This window comes from Neomonachus schauinslandi, chromosome 5, assembly GCF_002201575.2.
Source record: "Neomonachus schauinslandi chromosome 5, ASM220157v2, whole genome shotgun sequence".
Classification (NCBI taxonomy): domain Eukaryota; kingdom Metazoa; phylum Chordata; class Mammalia; order Carnivora; family Phocidae; genus Neomonachus; species Neomonachus schauinslandi.
Genome location: NC_058407.1, coordinates 146,989,436 through 147,005,983, shown reverse-complemented (window position 1 = coordinate 147,005,983; position 16,548 = coordinate 146,989,436). Strand labels below are relative to the sequence as shown.

Here is a 16,548-nt window from a genome sequence, read left to right as displayed (position 1 = left end):
AGTAAAGCAATTCAGACCCCATGTGCTCCTGCCCATGATCTAGCTTAATTCAAGGGCGGAAGGGTCTCACGTGGAGAGACCATATGACCCTCGGGCAGGTGTTGGTGAATGCCACTTCTTGCTTTTGAAGACTTCTGGACAGCAGAAAGTTTGCCCTTATGCTCATTCCCACAAATCCAGAGGGAAGACACACGTGCTACTGACCGACAACAGATCCCAACACCCTTTCAAAGCCAGATGAGCTGGAAGGCAATCTGACAGCCTGTTAGGAGGTCACATTATGCACTCAGAAATGGCACTATTAATACACCGACTACTGGTAACGCCTCCAGAGAGGGGATTTGATTTCAATGATAAAAGTTCTACAACTCTGCAGAGAGGAGGATCCCAAGTTGGAAAAATTCAATACATTCCAGTCAAAAATAAGTGTATTATGTGACAGAGAATACCTCTATTTATAGATCTATACATGGATTCAGGTAACTGTATCTATACATGGAAATAAAATGTTGTCACAACAAACCCCCAAGTGTCTACAGTGACTATCTCTGGGATGAACTGCAGTGAATTTTCTTTTTTAAAGTTTTACTCTTCTGTACTTGTTTTTTTTTTTCTTCCCCATGATCATGTTACTTCTCTTCCTAGTGACAAGAGAATGTGACTTACCAAATTGCCCTTCATTTGTGATGGCTTTTCTCCTCAAGAGCCCAAAATGGATCCTCTCCAACTAGAAATGCTTTTTAAGAAAATGGTGAGAGGTCTTTCAAAATGAGTATGTGTCTCCAAGATACTCCACTGTGCTGGGCAAAAGGTACTACACCTGACAGAAAGTTTCCAGAATGACAGCAGAGCAGACAACACAATCAACACCAATGGAAAATTGTAGTGTCCGTGCACAAGCTATACAAGAGTAGGTCTCTGAAATGCACTTTTTCGTGGTTCTCATAAAGTTTTATTAGAACATAGATGAGCCTCCCTTTATTCCTGTCAAGTGGCAATAATCGTCCCCTCCCTTCCCTTCAAGCATTTAAGAGCATTAAATACGCCTACTGCCTGATCATGACAGTAGGCAATTCCAACACATGAGCTCCGCATCACCACCAGCACCACCATCATGAAGGAGCAGAACCATCTAGATCCGGGACAGGCACACTGCCACCTGACTTCGTAAATCAAGTCTCACTGGTACAACCACACCCTCTTGCTTACATACCGGGCAGGACTTCCCCGGTATGCAATGCAGGGCTGAGCAGCTGCAAGACAGACTATGTGGCCTGCAATGCCTAAAATACTTCATATTTGGTCCTTTATAGAAAAAGTTGTACAGACCCATGGTCTAGAAATTGTCAAGTGCTATACACACACACCAAGTTATAACTGTGATGTGTCAAAAAATTGTGGAAAACTTACATTTCTTTCCCTACATCCATGAAGGCTATTGGCACAGAGTTCTAGAGGCAAAATGGCTTTTTAACAGCTGACAGCCAATTTAATCCACTCAGTTTGATCACTTTTCATCCAAATTGACCACCGCCTTGCTTTAAAATATATGCCGTTGAAGCAATTCAAACCTCAAACGCCAGGAAGGCAGCTGTTATGTTATTTACAGAGAAGCCAGAATCTTGCTCTCCTCCTGAGCTCCAGCAAACGGATGGAGGAATTTTCCATTAATTTTAAAAGCTTTTCCTACCAAAGGCAGAGAAGATCTTTCAAGAAAACAAAAAAGTAATGTCCTAGCATTTAAATCCAGTTTTCCTCGCAAAGGGAAAATAATTTCTACATATTACATAGTAGGAACTGGGTCGTTCCCACCAAACACATTCCATTTAGAGGAGGAGAACTGAATTTTAAAGGCTCCTCTTTAGAAGCATTCATCTCAGACACCTGGAAATCAAAGAGCTGGTGTACAGAAGTTGTTCCTTGTAGAAAAAAAGTTTAAGTTTCTCTAAGACTGATCTCCCTTCGCTAGACTGTTAAAAAATGCATTTTTTTTTAAACCACCTGAGAAGGTTCAGGGCGGGGGGAGAAATCAACAAAACCCAATTTCAGTCTCCTTTGCTCAAGTATCCTTGTTTGCGCAGAGCAGGCCATGGAGTTGCGTACACGGCCCAGGTAAGTATGTGAACTGGGGCATCCTAAAGGCTCCGTGAAGGGGAAAAAGGTCTTTTAAAAAGGACTTGTCACTGTGCAAAAGGGGCTGAGAGTCTGCCCGGGCGAAGCGGGGTTGGCCGCCCTGGAAACGGAGCCTGCAGCTCACATGGAGGAAGACAGGAGGCAGGGCGCATGCAGCTCCTCGCTGCACCTGTGCCAGAGGTAACATTGACCTTCGTCAGCAGGATCTGCGGAGAAAGCAGGGTGCTGGTGGGAAAAATCAGCCACCAGAGAAGCTGTGAGGCAGAGCTGTTGGGTGAAAAGCAGAACTCAGCAAGCACTGGGCAGCTTGGCGAGCGAAGGCGCTTAGGTTGGTAGGAAGAGAAGGACCGGCCGGGGATTTGGGCAGCCTGTCCCGGAACAAGCCTGGTGAGGGATCTGGCAAACGCAAGCTCTGGGGAAGCTGTAACAGGGGCAGTGTGGAAGAAAAGCAGGAGGAAGGCCTTGCTGCCCTGTGGAGGAGCCCAGGGACCCCACAGCTCTTCATTCTGTTCATGTCAATGCCTGGACAGGAGAGGCGGAGAACTGAGGAGGTGGGGATGTCTTCTCCTGGGGGCTCCCCCTGCACCCGGCCTGGAATCAAAGACCCAGAGAGGCACAGAGCAGTTCCAGGGGCAAAACATGCGGCCCACAGCTACGTGAGGGCAAGCTGGGCGGGGAAGGGGGCGGGGGGAGCTAGCCTGGAGACCAGCCATGACAGGGTCTCATCTACGAGAGGACGGGGCGGGGAGCCAGGACCCGCTCTCAGGGAGCAGAGATGATGCTTTCTGCTGTGCAATGGCTGCAGCATGAGCCCAAAGCCACCCAGATCCTGCACAGACTGCAGAGAGGTGAGCACTGTGGACGTCCCTGGCCTCAGGGGGAGGGGTGTGTCCTCAGAAACCAGCAACAGCTCACTGTCCCTGAGTAAGCACATGGGTCATTCCCAGCCCATCAGGAGAGACAAGCCCAAGAGAAGACTAGACTCACAGCTACTCCCTGACTGGTGGGGCTCACGGCTGTTCAACTCAGGAGGGACACTGTCGGTCCCCCACCAGGTAAATGAGACGAGTCTGCTTCGCCACCCACGGAGAAGAGGGAACAGCAGGAAGCAATGCCTACCATTCCTCGTTTGATGAGTAAATACTACACATCAGACATGATGATTCCCAGGCCATAGATGAGGACAGTCAAGGCTCCCAGGGGCTAGGTCAGAGGGCCAAGGCACACACCTAATGCCATGTTGGAACCCTCACACTCTGGCCAACCTGGGGACAGACCACCACCACCATCACCTGTAGTTAAGATTCAAGAAGGATTCTTTCCAGCAGGGATGGGTTACAAGCCTCGGGTCTGGAATTTAGGTCCCAACTCTGCCACCAAGTATCCATGTGACCTTAAACAAGAGTCATGTTTCACCACGCCTCAGTTTCCTACTCTAGAAAATGTGGGTAAGAGTAATATCGCTACGGTGAGCGACCGTAGGGGTCAAATGAGATAAAGTGCTCAGAAAAACACCCAGCACAGTATAGACACTGAATACATGTAAGCTAGCCAGCCTGACAAAGATCTTAACAATTATGAAGAAAGACACCCGCCCAGAAGAACAGAAAGGCTCAAAATTAATGCATAAAAAGGATTCTTTATGCTTTTAATTTTTTTAATCCACTCAACTATGCCCCCAAAGTGGATTAAACAAAAATGTTCAACTCGTTCTTTCTACAGAGCTGTTGGATCAAAGCAAGTTATTAGCTGAGCTACATAATTCATTTGATTAATTTGCACTGGAATGAGCAAGAAGGGGCCAGCAAACCTCAAAGCCGCGCCAGTCCAATTTCAGGTCTATTTCAAGTTTTAGGAAAGTATTCCACTAGAAGACAGTCATAAAATGTGTCAGGAAACAAATGGTAAGCTGAACCTCCAACAAGGGCCGTCAAACCCCAGGGATACCTTTGTCCACAAAAGCACCGTCTGACGGCGAGGTGGGTGGGGGGATCGCGACCCCTGCTGGCCTTGGAGCCAAGTTAAAATGTCAGTTCTGCCACTTCCCAAGTGGTGTGACTCAGGACAGTCTGCTCAACCGTCCTGAGCCTGCTTCCTGACCTGCTGCTTACTGTTTAAATGAGAGAATGCGTGTGATGCTCCAGTCCAGCTTTTGACACGTGATAGGTGTTTATTAAGTGATATCAATTGTATTCATTTGTATTAACCTTTCGTTCATTTACTCCTCCACTTCTAGGTGAGTGAGCCACTTTGGGGAAAACCACTACTTGTTCCACAGGGGAAAGTTGCTCAGATGAACGTTAGCAGCACTTCTGACATAAAAGCTGTGACGGTGGAACCTCTGGCTTTTGCAAACCTATCACCAGAGCCCCCTGGCTGTGTCAGCCTCTCAGTCAAAGAGAACAGGCAGGTGATAGAAAGTTTTAGTTCCTTTAAACAAACAAGAACATCAAGCCGTTAGAAGCCGAGTCCCATGTCTAAAATGACAGGGTGCCCTCAGGCAACATTTTTCACCAAATGTTTCCCAATTACACCCGCCGAGCCAAACCACTACAAACTGTTCAAGCTAGGAGTCTTCAGGTGTCATCCCTTAGGACCACATTGCAGGGGTTTTTATGAAACCGAAGTCTCTGCACACCACTGACTTGACCCATAAAACTACCATCTTCCCGAACAGGTCAGCAATGGCTGGCTGGGCTTTACAAGGGACTTCAATCAAAGGGCCAAGAGCGGCCAGCGGGTGGGAGGCATGGCAGGCCCTGGACACCTGTGTCAGGGGAAGCAGACCGGAGAAGGCCAAGGAAAGAGAACATTTTCCAATCATACTGCTTTTGGAAAAACAGACATTCACTGTTGCAAGTGAACAGAGGAAGACTCTAACAGGCACGACCAATGGATAGTGCTAGTAAAGAAACTCTGACGATGCTCGGCTTCTGCCCCCATTGCCTGGTTCCTCAGTGTCCTCCTCACAACCTGGTCAGACCTCTGGACCTACTCTTCAGACTGCCCTTCTGCCCTCTGGCTCTCTGGCAAACTCTTGCTCTGCCTTTAAAACCCAGCTTAGAAATAAAGAGTTGTGGAGTCTCTTCTCTAGAATACGCCAAACCACATACCCTCCACTACCGGATCTCAAAGCTAACCCCCTCTTCTCTGTATTCCGTCTTTTGGTTTCACTGACCCCTTGCTGCTGGAAATTACAGTTTTACACCCCTAGTAGGCTGTGAGCCCCTCAGGCAAGAACGAGGGTTTATGCATCCATGTGTCAACTCGTCTGGCGCTCAGTCATTCATTCTTTCATACGTTCATTCAAAACCTGACTGAGCACTGACGTTGGTGCCAGCATCCGCCTCTCTGGCACCCACTTCCTGTCTAGCAATGGCCTCTAGCAAGTTTTCACTTGCCCCCCCCCCCCGCCTTCATTCTACATGTGTGAATGGGGCCCCCCCTCAGCCTAGCCCATGAAGGAGACCCTGTGGTTGGCTGAAAAGGGACACTGGGATCTAAGCCGGCTCTATCAGAGTCAGCTCAAGGCTCTTGTCGGGAATGCAAACAGACTCTTGCTTTGTCCTCTGAATGTGTACCTGGCAGAAGGACATTTATCCAGGAGTTATCACAGCCTCGTGTGACTGGGGCGAGGGGGCAGGGGGCTGCAGGGGCACTGAAGATGAGGCAACCCAGAAACGACAGAGGCAGGAGCCAGAGAGTACAAGAGGAGCCTGATATCACAGCTCACAGCCCCCAATTCAGCCACACCTAAAGCCACACAGTCCCTTGGGGCAAGGACTTCTCTTTCTGGGGACAGTCAGGGTGGGCAGGGCTCTGATGCAGTGACAGGCAAACCCTGACAGTCTGAGACTGAACACACCTCGGCCTGCTCCTGCTGTCACCCAGCCTGTAGTGGCCCCAGCAGGACAACCGGGCAGCACCTCCAAGCTGGTGTCATCCTATAGCTAGCCCACACGGAACATACTGCTTCCAAGGCCACCACGGCAGGAGAAATGAGAATTAATTCACATCACACCCCCTCTTCTTGGATGACATCATCAACTCCGCTGATAGCCCAGCAGCCAGCAGCACCCACAGGGGTCCAGACCTGACCACAAGGGATGTGGGGAAACACCCCGTCGTCTTGGTCCCAGAAGAGAGCAGTGAGACAGGCCTGATAAACACACAGCACAGTCACTACCACCTGCAGCCCAAGACTCCTCTGTGCACTAAGCACCAGCCAGGTGGCAGGGATCACGGCCCACGCCAGGACTACAACCGTGAACAAACGAGGGGGAATGAGGGCAACAAAGACACAGACAGGACAGGCCGCAGCAACACAGCACTGACGGGACCGGGAGCGGGGACACGGGCTGCAACAAGGCCCCCCCGAGGAACCGAAACTAGCCTTGCAGGGCGGCGGGGTGACCGGGGAAAGCTTGTGGGGGGACAGCTCAAGGATCAAAGGCAGCAGCCGGGGAAAACGGGGAGGGAAGATGGAGAAAGAACAGGGATCCATGTAAAGACCAGTCCGTGGGCAGGCCTGGAAAGAATACGTGCATCTGGGAACAGAAACAAACCGGGAAGGAGGGGAGACCTGTGTCTGAAGAGGGAGGCAAAGAGCTCGAACATGCAGTGTCTTATATTAAATATAAAAAATGGGTCACGTTCCCATGAATCTAAGTGCAAAGGTGAGCCGTTCAAGTTTTATGCAGAAAAGTGGTCTGGACCGACTGGGCTGTTTTTCACCATGCCAACCTTGAGGATTAAAGTCAATGCCTTCCTCCTCCCGGTCTCAGCCCTCAGCCTCCATCCCGTCCCCCCAGCTGCTAGAGCTCCATCTGCTAGTGACAACTAACATCTACAACATGTAGATGTTACGGGTAGGCTGGGACACTCCTGTGCCTTCACCTGGCACATTCTCAACACTGAACCTAACCCCAACAGGACAACACCTCCCATACCCACTGCTATAAAGACAATTCTTTCTGAGACCCAGAAGTAGCTTCAAGAAGCCACTTCCCACTTTAGAAGAGGAAAGCAAATATAAAACAGGCCCAAAATAGCGTGGGTCTGAAAAGCTAAAAAGCAGCCACCCTAATTACAACTATTTTTATCTACTGCCCAGAAAGGACTAGTGGATCATTTTCCTTGGTGTTTAAGGAAGTTCATCTGTTCGTTGTCAAGTCTTCCAGGCTCCCAGATCAGAGACACAGGCGGAAATGAGACTTTAAGAGAATTGGAAGCCAAATGGAACATGCAGGGTGGAGACACTGAGCCAACAGCAGGGCCCGTAGCACCATCACCAGAGGGAGGCGAGTCCACCTTGAAATGGGAAACAAGAGATCCAAAGATCTACCAGAGAGATCAGAAGACGGGCAAAGACAGAGGCTAACGAGTCTGGAGCAGGTGCATGCCACAAGAGGAACACCAGTGTCACCTGAGGCTGGACATGCCCCTCCCAGAGCAATGTGTGACCAAAAGGCCAGAGGGACAGAGGGAGGAAGGAAGGTCTGCGGGTGAGCAGGGGCGCTGAGAAAAGCGGAACTTCTCCTTTGGTGCACCAGGTGGACAACCTACACACACACGGGCAGACTGGAGCCATCTGATGGGCACGAGACACTCGGGTTTGTTCATGTCGCGAAGGCTTACATCGGGGACCGTGTGTGTCAGTTAGAATTTATTTCTATTATCCCTCCTTCTCCCTTCCATAAGTCCCCCAGGTCTGACAAACTCATGGCTGGCGTGCTTGTCACTCAGAGCTAAGTGACAGCCTGCCAGCCAGGAAGGCCTGGTTCCGGTTTCTGACCAGGCCACAGGAGGCGTCGTGGCGAACACGCTGGCTCAGGAGTCAGCTGGCCAGGGCTGCATGCTAGCTCTACACGCGCAAGCCCTGTGACCTTGGAGAGGGGTCTTCTAAGCCTCCAGTTTCCTCATCTGTAAGGATGCACCAAACATGCGATGATCCATCAGCACATGGCCTAGAAACAAGAGCAAGCCCTCAGTGTATGCTAACTGCTATCATCACCATTGTTTGCTGGTTGCTTTTCTGTACATAAATGTCACCAAAAGCCCAAGATCACAGAGTGTACCAGCTTTATGCTGGAACTTACTTCCCATTAATAGTAACCTGCCATCAAAATGAGAATGAATGTTGCTGGTACGCCATTTATTTCACTCATGAGCAAAAATTCAGGGAATAACTACACTCACACAGTAAATGATAAACATCCTATAATTTGAAAAATCAAGGTACATTATAAACCCTCAAAAAACACTGATGGGAGAAATTCTCCAGTTTCTGCAACTAATAAATTACAAGTAAAGAAGAAAAGGGTCTGGGGAAGATGCAGGTCCTGTAGATTGAGAGAGACTACAGGGGTCTATGAGCCAATCACAATGCGTGGATGGACCCCATTTGGACCTTACACAAACATCTGTCTGGACTGAAAATTTGAACACTCAGCAGATACTTGATGATATTAAGGAATTATTGCTGGCTTGTAGGTATGATAGCGATATTATAGGGTGTTTTCCTTTTAAAAAATAAAGGACCCTTATGTTTTATTTGAGATACATCCCAAAGGATTGGCTTCCCATACTGTGAGAAGCTGGAAAGTAGAAAGATGTACGGGTGAAGCAAGACTAGCCGTGAGTTCATGGAGGTTTAAGTTGGGTGATGGGTTCGTGGAAACTTGTATGTTGTTCTGTCTACTCTTATATATACTTCAAGTGTCCACAGTAAGAATATCCTTTAAAAAAAACACTGATGGAGGGCGCCTGGGTGGCTCAGTTGGTTAAGCGACTGCCTTCGGCTCAGGTCATGATCCTGGAGTCCCAGGATCAAGTCCCGCATCGGGCTCCCTGCTCAGCAGGGAGTCGGCTTCTCCCTCTGACCCTCCCCCCTCTCATGCTCTATCTCATTCTCTCTCTCAAATAAATAAATAAAATCTTTAAAAAATAATAATAAAAAAAACACTGATGGAGCCACCTGTGGGAGGCAGCCTGCCTCTCCTGAGAACATCATGAGGGAAGGAGTTCACTCATCAACAACAGCACACGGGAGGTCTGGAAACCCATGGCGCCAGGGAGAACTTGCGAGCTGTCATCACTCCTCCTCATCTCCAAATTCCTCAACCCCCAAGGGCCAGGGCAGCTGTGTTGGTGACAGGGCTATGGTAAAAACCAACTGGAATCAGTGTATGAGCCAAGCCAAGGGCAGAATAGAGAAGAAGAGACGACCTGAGCTAGGCCACCTGGCATGACCTAGAGGTTAAGGTTCCTTCTCCCCTGGGAAGGGGGATCTGTAAAAGCAAGGGGCTCCCTGAAAGGTGCCCTGTTCGAAGAAGTCCCTTTATCTGATATTTCCATCTGAGATTCACCGGGACCGGCAGAGGCCTCCTTTATAAGACTTTTTAATGGTACTGTGTGGGTTTGTTTGGGGTTTTTTTTTTTTTTTTTTTAAGAGCTCTTAGCTTTTACAAATATATTCTGAAATACTTAGGAATGAAACTGGGTTTGCTTCAAAATACCGTGACAGACTAGGGAGTAGACTGGGATCAAGATGAAGCAAGAATGGTCAACAGTTACACCTAATTGGTGAAGAGAGGTAAGGAGTACAGAGGCTCATTAGGCTGTTCTGGCTTTGCACATGTTTTGACTTTTCCATAATAAAAAGATTTTAAGAAGTCCTTGGAGGTTTAGTCTTGTTAGTCGTTCATGCTTTAGTGAGAATTACACCTACCCCAACTCCTCACCAGTTTTCACTCATACCTAACAAGCCCTTCAACTGTTTTGCTTCCTGAGAAAACATCTTTCCCCCTCCCAAGGAGGTGAGAGCCTGCTCTCCATCACTCAGCATCTTGTGACTAAAATAATAAAAACAGGGCGCCTGGGTGGCTCAGTTGGTTAAGCGACTGCCTTCGGCTCAGGTCATGATCCTGGAGTCCTGGGATCGAGTCCCACATCGGGCTCCCTGCTCAGCGGGGGGGTCTGCTTCTCCCTCTGACCCTCTTCCCTCTCGTGCTGTCTCTCATTCTCTCTCTCAAATAAAAATAAATAAAATCTTTAAAAAATAAAAAATAAAATAAAAACAAAGTCACACCACTCTTCTCATTTTGGGCATCAGTTTAATGTAGATCTCAACCCAGAGTTCTTTATCCCGAGTCCTTACATGGAATATAATACTTTATTTAAAAGCTCATCTTTCTTTTGCATAAAAATGACTCTCAGATACATCAAGCGTGCTGGATACTTCTGGTGCCAACTTATGAAGCAAGTGCTGGTGGTATTACTGCTCCCAAGGTCCTGGCTGCCTCAGGAACTTCGACATTTTATTGAAATGATGATCACATTCACAGTTATCTACAGCATGTGATTATGAATGTGTTTTTTACCAGCTTGAGCTTACTTTTCCATTAATAGTAACCTGCCATTATAAGGAGAATAAATGTTGCTAATATACCATTTATTTCACCCATGAGCAAAAATTCAGGGACTAACTACACTCATACAGTAAATGATAAGTATCCTGTAATTTGAAAAATCAATCAACAGCTAGCTCAGTCCTGACACATGGGAGGAAGTGAAGATCTGTTTGCAGAGGATGGACTGGCAGTACTCAAGCACGGGACCCACAGGCAACTGACAGCGGGGGTGCGCGGCTCTAAGTCAAAACTTAGGTACAAAGAAGGCAGGTGGTAAAGGAGCCCTGGGAGCAGACGACAGAAGGGGAAATGGCATCATCTACTGATCATATTCTCTCTCTCTCTCACACACACACACACACACTTGACCCTTGAACAATGTGGAGGTTCGGGGTACAACCTCTGCACCATCAAAAATCCGCATGTGACTTTTGACTCCCCCAAAACTTAATAGCCTACTCTTGACCAGAAGCCTCATCAAGAACAGAGTCAACTAACACGTGTTGTGTATGTTACATGTACTGTATACTTAAAGTAATCTGAAGAAAAGAAAATGTTGAGAAAAATACCTTTACAGTACTATACTGTATTTATTGAAAAAATCCCCAATATAAGTGGACCCACACAGTTCAAGCCCATGTTGTTCAAGGGTCAACTGTATAAATAAAGCTTCCTATGAGCTAGGGTACTTTGGACATTAGTAAAAGAAACAGATTCTAACCTAACAAAAAAATAATTCCTGTAAACAGAGAAGTGGGAGAAACTGGCTCAGAGAAGGGACTGGAACCAGAACAGCTCCGGCAAGTTCAGCAGGAACCACAGGAGTAAGCAGGAGGCTGCTACTGAATGAACAGCCCTCCCGCATACTGCTGCTGTCCACGCAGGACTAACAGTCCTGTTGGCCTTGGCTCAGGCACACCTCTGCCCCTGGGCCAAAGAAGGGCCGAGAACTGGGATTTACTCCCCGCAACAGAGCAAGCTGTGGTGAGGGGTCATTCAAATAATAATAATCATCATCAACATCATCCAAAGGGAGGAAAGAAGACACAAAATTACCTCCTGTCTGCTACAGGCACTGAACTAGATTCTTAATATTCGATCCTCAAAGTAACCCTGCCAGCATGTATCCTTAGCTGCATTTTACTGATGGAGAAACGGAGGCTTAGAGAGGATAGGAGCACCACCCGCCCCCCGCCCCCAGAACACGGGGCAGTAAGCGACAAATCTGCACGCAGTCTGTCGGATGGGGACAGGTGTGCTCGTCAAGCCACAAGGCTGTAGAAGGCAGGCTGAAGAGATGCGGGATCAAAGTCCAAATGCCATCAGCATTTTACATTTTTCTTGACAACAATGGCTGGAGAAGAATGGGAAAATCTCTACAGGAGAGTCTAAACCAAAGGAATCGTACTTAAAAGAAGAAGAATCTTAGATCTTTCTTGGACATGTCCGTTATCTTTTTATCTTCAAAACCCTTGGTGACAAGAAATCCATTTCCCCTGATGTCTAGATCTTCAAGACAGATGGGAAGTTTACAGAAGAAATTCCAAGCTTCATTACTAACAGTCCCAAAGAAAAAGGGAGGAACATATTCTAGAAGCTCCCATAAAGTGCCTGAGCTCTGCAGAACGGTTAAGGACATGGCCTTAGGAACCCATGAGGCCTAACTCTACATCTGCGCTTCAACCCTGCTCCCTGATGATCCCAAGAGATGTGCCTGCCTCACCCCCCAGGCTGGGAGCTTCCCAAAGACAGGCACTGCATCTTACTCCTGTTTGTGACCAAGGACCAGCCTGGGGGGCAATGAGGAGCTAATGCTACCCACTGATGAAACATCAATGACGCTGCCATCAAAAAAGAAGGAAAAGTCAATCTAGGGAAGTAAACGCCCTTTCGGGACCATCTCTGCTTTGACTCACATCTCCCATGAATCACCTCCTAGAACCATCAACTCTACTGCTCCTGGGGGTGGGAAAACCGTGAGAGAAGGAGGATGGAAGATGAAGCCTGGCCACCTAGAAGGTCCTCAATAAACACATGCTGAAGTTGTTGGAATTGCCCATCTGTCCCTCGAGGTCCTCTCTAGACTCTCCAGGCTAAAACTCCTCCAGAAATTAAATGTTAGAAGAGTCTGCCTCCTCTAAAGAACCCATGTTATCTCCCACTAGCCCTCTATCCTGAGCTACAGTGGTGCCCCGTACTATGCACGCTCCATCCAGGACTTCCCAAGTCACACCTACCACTTTATTTATAAACACTATACTGAACAGCTGAATCCTCTCCGTAGACTGACGTTCTGTTCAATATTTATGGAGCTCCTACTGGACGCTGGAATCGTGTTAGGCAATTAATACACAATTAAAAAGGTATCATCTACAGTTCCCTCAAGGAGCTCCCAGCCTGGTGTTCTATTACATTTGCTTCGGAAGCAGGTAATTCCTGCCCAGAGGCACTGGCTCCCTTCTGCTGTAACTAAGAGTGTGGGGTGTGCCCCTCCCAGCGCTGCTGCAAACAGCTCGTGCCGCACCCTCCCTCTTCTCTACTGCTTGTTTTCCTCCTGCCACCCATTCTCTCCACCGGGACCAGGGGCGGTCCCTACTCCTCTGCCAGATCCACCTTTGGTTTCTTCCGTGAGCATGGCCTTCTGGAGCAGGCAGACAGAATACAGGTTTGTGCTGCTGGATGGCCTGCATAATTCGAATCCAGCCCTGCTTCCTACCAAGCCGAGAAATCTTGGGCACCTTACTCAGTTTCTCAAAGCTCCATCTGGGAACGGCATCCTCCTCGAGAAAGGCTGCTGAGGATCATGTGAGTTGATCTCTGTGTAAGCCTTAGCGCAGTGCTTGGACATAAGTGTGCACCTGACAGCTAGCTGCCCGTATCGCAGTGGCTGTTGGGTAATTCGTGCTTTTATATTCAGGTTTCTCCCCTGCCAGATGAACCTACACCTGCCAGCATTTTGCTTTCCTTCTCGTTTTCAAGGGTGTCAGAACAATCTCTCCATCTCCAGACCTTGGTCCCGATGCTCTCCAGCCACTGAAAGATAGCTTACAACGTTGACTTTGGGTACTGAGCTGTCGGCAGTGTGGGTGTCGGGTCCCTGAGCACTCATGTGTCGTGTGCAGCATGTGTGTGCAGGTGGACGAGGTGGTTTTAAGGCTCTGAGAGACAACTAGAGAAAGCATGTTCAGGAACTCCTTGTTCATTGGGATGAATCACAAAAGAGTAATTCAACCGTGGGGGTTCTTTGAATAGTCCTATTACATAAAATGAAATGCCTCTTCTGCCCTTCTGAAACGGAAGGAAGTGCATCAACTCTTCCCCCACATGCTTTCATTACTCCAGTCGACATGTGTTTAGAACTCCTTGGTAAAAACCAACCACTGACAAAATGACAGATGAGCATCACAAAGAATGTTGTAAAGTGCTTGATTACTGCTAACCTAAAGGGTTCAGCAAAGGTCTTGGCGTAATGGCATGCTATTAATACTCACAGAGGAAAGATGACTGGCTACTCACTCTGCCATCAGAAAATAATGAAAAATCAGCCTGGGGCAGTAAATGCAGAAGAAGAACATCTCTGCTTCAAGCTCACATCTCTCTCAGCTCCTCAACAACAGCCACCCGCTCTACTACTGGGTAAGGGAGTCATGGAGGACCAGACAGGAAGTTAAGGCTGACAAGAGATCCTTACACCCCAACCGCCACTCCCTCTGATGTGACAGCTAACAAGAACAACAATCCCAGTGAACCGGACAGTAACTTCGCATCACGCCGTCGTCTTCCCTGCATATCACTCAAGTCTGTGCAGTGAGACAGTGAGACTCTTGTCACCACCAAAGCGGGTGGTGGCACGGCCACGACACGGCCTCCAAGGCCCTGTCATCTGGCCCACCAACTTCAGCAGCCACAGTGCCACCGCTCTCCCTGTCTGCTCTGGGACAAACCTGGGGTCTCCTTTCTGGTCCTCGAATCTGCCAACTCTTTCCCTGTGCAGGACCTTTGTCCTTGCCAACCCCTATGCAGAAAGCAGGGACTCAAAAAACACTCCATCAACCACCCCACCTCCCACCCAACCAATGAACTATGGTGCTTTGTTCAGTGGGTCAAGTGGCCAGCCACAGTCTTCTTGAACCCTCCAGAGCTGGAGTTACTGATGAGCAGGTCAGTTTTCTAGCTGATAGAACCTACATGTAGAACACTGCCCCCCTCCTACCCCTGCCCAGTGCTCAGCATGCTCACCGGAGCCCCGGGACATGAGCACCAGCCTCTAAAGTATGTGCAGGTCTGACAAAGTCCTTACAACTGAACACCTTGCCCTGGGTTTCCTGAGGGAACACAGGCTACCAACCTACTTTCACTCTGCTAAGAACCCTGCCACCCTCCCTAGTTCATCAGCTCTTCATTCAACAAACCGGAGACATCCATGTCCTAGGAGAACTTAAAATACTTGCATTCAAGGGTTATTTAGCATTTACCATTTGCCAAGAAATGGTAGCTAAATATACACAGATGAAAAAGACATGGTCTCTGCCCTCCAGGGACCTGAGGTCCTAGAGGAGACAAACAGACAGGCTGACACAACCCTGAGGGTACACAGCCCATTCTCCTCTCTCCACCCAGGCTTTCTGAGAATGGAATAATGGCCCAGCACCTGGCACCACCACCAGCCAACTCTGGTCAATCACCTCACTGCATGAGACTGCGAGAATGGGCACTAGGGTGAGGATAGGCCCTGAGGGGACAGTCCCTGCCCCAACCTCCAGGCACTTCCACCCTGGTTTATAACTCTTGCCCTATCAGCCTATTATGCTAAGACCCCAGCTCATCCCCCCTTTGAGCTCCCTTCAGTTAGAATTCAAACTGTTTCTCACCACCCTTCTTTAGAGGTCATTAGGAACCAGGTGAAACAGACCACAAGATGGTCAGCCTGAACCAGGAATAAGCTAGGGGGCTCCTCCTCAAAGGGCCCGGCTTCTAAAACCTACCCTGAGGTCAGGCATGTCTCCATGGCAATGGCGGTGTTTTCCTGACTCCAAAAATAAAATGTACTGTAGAATATTCACAAAGCACTGCAAGTAAAGTCGTATACTTATATGCATGTATGTATACAAAAAACAGTATTCGTAATAAATACCAATATCACGTGACCACAACATATACACACACCTACACATATGTATTTTATCTATTAGTTGCCTATTTGAAAACTTGGCCTTCCAGCTTTACCACTGAGTATGGTGGTAACTAATGATTTCTGATAAAAAAAAAACAACACATACACACATACACTTTATACTATCAAAGAAGTACCCTTCTTCTTGATCAAGAGTATATTTATCATGGAGTTGTTAAATTACTCTGTTGTGTACCTAAAACTAATGCAACATTGTGTGTCAACTCTACTTCAATAAAAAGTATTTTCGTTAGATATGGATGATGAACATTTGGTACCAAACAAGATCTGTATCTGGTGTTTAGCCTGTAGTCTATCAGTAAGCTGACTCGATGAATTTCCTAACATGAAGTCATCCTTGAGATTCTAAATTAATCCCATTTCACGTGGATTGGTCCTTTCATATACAACTGGGTTTGACTGGGCAATACCTTTCTAGAATTTTTATGCATTGATGCACAACTGAGACAAGTCCGTAGTTTCTTTTTAGGCTGTCTTTGTCAGCTTCTGTGACATTGGAGTAACGCACGCTGGAACCAAGATACAGAGATACAGATATACATAAAGATAGAAGGCTTTAAGGAAGTACAAAGAGCAAAGGGCTGTTTGTACGTTCCTTGAAAGGTTTCCTACAAACCACTAGGAAACCATCCATCCAGGTTTGCTACCTCCTAGGGCACCTCCTTTATTTTTACAACTTTCTTCTGGTTTTTGGATGCGCTCCAGATAAGTAGGCTGCATCGTCAATTAATTGTGATAATAAACATTATCCTAGGAAATAGTCCATGTCATCCACATTTGCACATTTATCAGCATCAAAGTTGTTCGTGA

At 47.7% G+C, this 16,548-nt stretch overlaps 1 protein-coding gene across 1 annotated transcript in view; it reads right to left on the bottom strand.

Annotated features, from left to right (window-relative positions):
• Positions 1–16,548, bottom strand: part of SNX29 (sorting nexin 29) — a 502,531-nt gene that overhangs the window by 235,162 nt on the left and 250,821 nt on the right. The window lies entirely within an intron of this gene.